This window comes from Capsicum annuum, chromosome 12 (genome assembly GCF_002878395.1).
Source record: "Capsicum annuum cultivar UCD-10X-F1 chromosome 12, UCD10Xv1.1, whole genome shotgun sequence".
Taxonomy (NCBI): Eukaryota; Viridiplantae; Streptophyta; class Magnoliopsida; order Solanales; family Solanaceae; genus Capsicum; species Capsicum annuum.
In genome coordinates, this window is record NC_061122.1 from 43,530,551 (window position 1) to 43,535,290 (window position 4,740).

The following is a 4,740-nucleotide window of genomic DNA, read 5'->3' on the forward strand; positions in this document are numbered from 1 at the left end:
CCTTGTGACTCAAAAATGGTTAAGTATAGCTATTTGAAATTTTAAACTTGTGACTTGAAAATGCTTAAGTGTAGCTACTTGAAATGTGAAGTTAATGACTTGAAAATGCTTAAGTGTAGTTACTTGAAATTGTGAACTTGTGACTTGAAAATGGTTTAAGTGTAGCTACTTGAAATATGAAGTTAATGACTTGAAAATGTTTAAGGGTAGTTACTTGAAATTGTGACCTTGTGACTTGAAAATGGTTAAGTGTAGCTATTTGAAATTTTGAACTTGTGACTTGAAAATGCTTACGTGTAGCTACTTGAAGTGTAAAGTTAACGACTTGAAAATGCTTAAGTGTAGTTACTTGAAATTATAACCTTATGACTCGAACATGGTTAAGTGTAGCTACTTGAAATATGAAGTTAATGAATTGAAAATGCTTAAGTGTAGTTACTTGAAATTGTGACCTTGTGACTTGAAAATGGTTAAGTGCAGCTATTTGAAATTGAGAACTTGTGACTTGAAAATGCTTAAGTGTAGCTACTTGAAATGTGAAGTTAATGACTTGAAAATGTTTAAGTATAGTTACTTGAAATTGTGACCTTATGACTTGAAAATGGCTAAGTGTAGCTATTTGAAATTGTGAACTTGTGACTTGAAAATGCTTAAGTGTAGCTACTTGAAATGTGAAGTTAACGACTTAAAAATGCTTAAGTGTAGTTACTTGAAATTGTGACCTTGTGACTTAAAAGTAGATACTTGAAATATGAAGTTAATGACTTGAAAATACTTAAGTATAGTTACTTGAAATTGTGACCTTGTGACTCGAAAATGGTTAAGTGTAGCTATTTGAAATTGTGAACAAGAGTAGGTTATACTTCTAAGCTAAAACTGTCCTCTCCAATATCTGTAGACTTTGCTGGTTTTGAGGGCTATATCAATGCAAATAAAGTGGGTATGTAACAATTTCAGTATTTGATGGATAAATATCCATATTATTATTATTATTTATTCAACATACCAAAAATAAGAGAAGCTTAAAAATGCTCTGAAATCTTCACCTAAAGAAGGAAATTGGCAAAATGTGAAAATGCTGAATTTAATTTGTTCTGTGTACGTATGTGCATTATAGGGAGAAAATATCCTCCCCCAATCATTATGTGTCACTGTCGTGCAGACAGAAAATGAAAAAGGGAACCACAAAGAATTCTTTGACATTGACACAGGAAGCTTCAGAGATATGGCAATGCTTGTTGATTCATAATTTTAGTTTCAACCTGATAACATTCTTTCCTATGAATTGACTTTGCTGATACTTGTGAGTAATTGCTCAAACTTTTATGGCTGATCATTTGTACTTAGAACTAACTCTAATTCTAATGTCATATATCGCACTTAAGTTAATTTAAATTGACATGCTATTTTCAGTAGATTGTTTGTTGGACCAGAACATTTTTGTTTTTTTGGTAGTCATCCTTGAGTTGAGGGTGTATTGAAAACAACCTCTCTACCTATGGGGTAAGGTCTGCGTACAGAGTACCCTCTCCAAACTCCACTTATGGAATTGCACTGGCTACGTTGTTCTGCCTAATTGGTAGTCCTGCTAGTGTATTATAATACCAATCTTTAGTGAGCTTATCTGCTAGAGGTGTTTTGAAGAAAAATCCTGTACTTTCCAGAAACTTCAGATGAATTGCTTAGTGCTCTTTTATTTCTGGTGTAAACATGAATATCCTTTAGAAGCTGAGAACATTTATGGTATTCTAGAATGCTGAGTAGACAGGTAGTAGGTTTTGGTGAAGTTCCCCATTTATAATATCCATTTTACCTATCTTTAAAATAAAAGTGTTTATATTTATTCTGCTAATATCTTCTGAATGAATCTATAATATAATAAGTGTTTTACAATTCATAAATGTTTCACTTTAAAATTCAGTAAAATTTACTAATATGTCTTTTTTAATATGCAGAATGAATATATACACTACTTATCTGAATTTGGTTCAATCGATCCTACACAGGAGGAATCAATTAAAATTTGGACCGAAAAAGTGGCAGGAGGATAAAAAAAGAGAAAATCTATGGGTTTGGTTCTCGAAATAATTTACGACGTCTTCGTGCTGGATGGGCTGCTATTGGTTCCTCACGCCAAGTTGAGGTGATTGACGGTGTTCAGCTTTCTACTATGTCACAATAGATTACAGATCTTTCACGTGCCTTTGCACAGTCCATTGCTCAAAATAAAGTTATGAGCAAGGCTATCGAGGAACTCAAGAAACAGGTGGTTGGCATGAGTCATCGTCGTCATCGTTCTCCATCTCCCGATTCAATTAGCAAAGAAGAAACAGAAAGTGATGAGTTTGTTGACACTACTCCTTAGTGTTAGTTGAATTTGCTTCTAGACTTTTTTGAGACATTAATTCTTGAACTTTACTTTTAACTTTTAAATTAAGAAGCTTAAAAACCGAAGTGTTTTGGATGTTTTTGAATTACCTGTTAAGTGTTTTGAATATTGAATAAGTGTTTTGGATGTTGTTGAAGCGTTGATGATTTGAATTACTTAAATGTTTTGATGATGTAGTTCGTTGTATGATTAGTAATGTGCGTTGTATGACGTATATATCAAATTGTATTTATTTGACAGGTGGAATGCAGAAAATACAAATTTGTGCATTCCAAAAAAATGCAGAAAAGCAACGGACAGGGTCTCTTTTGTCCGTCGCTTTTTAAATCAGTAATTTTTAAAAGATAAACGACGATGTGTGTCGCTTTTTTATTCATTGGGAAGAATAGAATGCGACGACCAACGTCGCTTTTTTAATCATGATGAAGAACAAAAGTGACGATCAACGTCACTTTTTTAATCATTATGAAGAACAAAAGCGACGACCAATGTCAATTTTCCTGAAAAAAAATTATTTTTTCTATAAAATGACGATATCCTTCGTTTTTAGTTCATCATGTGTTCTTCACATGAAGAACAAAAACGACGAATAATGTCATTTTTTCAAAAAATAATTAATTTTTTCCCTAAAAGTGACGCTGTCCGTCGTAAATAAAGAGACACAGGCCGTCATTTTCAAAAAAAATGCCCCTTTTTGAGAAGGAAAAAAAGCGACGGATTTCCATCCTTTTTGTCCAAAAAAGCGACGCTAGTCATCGCTTTTTGGCCCTTTTTTAGTAGTGTCTAGGAATCAAGGGGAATGACACAACCGGGAAGTACATCTTCTAGGAGTCAAAGAGAATGACTCGATCAAGAAGTACATCTTCTAGGAGTTAAGGGAAATGAGTCAACGGAAAGGTACGTCTTCTAGGAGTCTAAAAGGATGACTCAACCGGAAGGTATGTCTTCTAGGGGTCAAGGAGAACGAATCGAACGAAAGGTATGCTTTCTTGGAGTCAAGGGGAATGACTCGACCGGAAGGTACGTCTTCTAGGAGTGAAGGTTCAATTTAAGAAGTGGATCACCTAGAAATTGAAAACTAAAATTCCAGGACAAGGAAGTGTGTCTCCGAGGGATATAGGATGATAAATTTTACCATGATTTGATTATCAAAATTGTGCAGCAACATTGATTCCTGTATTTGTAGAAGTGAGACATTGAAACCTTTGATATTTATGCTCTGAAGTCCTTGATTTAAAGGTAACATTTTTCCTGTTTCATAAATAAAAACTTGTGAATTTAAACATGGTGGCTAGTTTGTGGCTTTGGCTTTAGCGGCAAACGCTCTTGCCCTCGTCACATTTAACCTTGCTTCCAGACATTAACATATATCATCGACTTGCTGCATCATTGACCCAAACTCAGGTTATTAAGAGTGACTCAGAAACTAACACAGTATTTCTGCTTTGCCAGGCTTCTCAGATAAACCCTTTGAACGTTGGTATTTTCATGTGTTCCTCAACTTGTATGTTGACAAAATTTTTTGCATGCCTTATTTTGACTCACAATCATGTCTCTTTTATGTGTTGGCCTTTCTTTTCTCTTACTTTGTGCAATTGAAAAAGATGGTAGCCAGTTTTAAAATCTTTTCTCACTTGTTTTGACATGGACTTGACTCAAGGATACGAGAAAAATGATAACAATTGAATAACTGACTCAAGAAAAAAGAAATAGAAATATAGAGAAGAAATAAAAGACAATGAATGTCCCCATTGAAATAGTGAATAGAAAAATTTAACTGAAAATGACAGTCAACCCTAATGATTATGACACGCCTTGTGGATCTGATCTTTTGTCAAAACTTTCTACCAATTATTCTTGAGTTAGTGGCCGTGAAACTGAGTTACTTCGTTGGGCCAATTTCATTTGGAGACCTTATTCGGCTAGTGACACCATGAAGGATTTCGCTAACAAGCCTCTCTCATTTTTGTTTTCTCACCTCACCATTATTTTATGGTATTCAACAGGGTTTTTCACCAATGAGACTTTTATTTTTATTTCTCTTAACTCACAACTGTCTTACAATGCCCGTGAGGGTTTTCACCAATAAGACTCTCTTATTTTTATGTCTCTCAACTTATCACCATCTTACGGTGCCCGTGAGGGTTTTCACCAATAAGACTCTCTCATTTTTATTTCTATCCTGATTTTACTGAGGAGGACAAATAGTTTCCAAAATGCGTTATCATATGCATTGCATGCTTAGCCTTATCATTCTCACGATCTGAAGATCTTTCTTTGGTTGTAACATGGCTTTTGGATAAGGTTAGAAAGAATGGATGAAATGATGCCCAAGAGACACTTGAAATGGG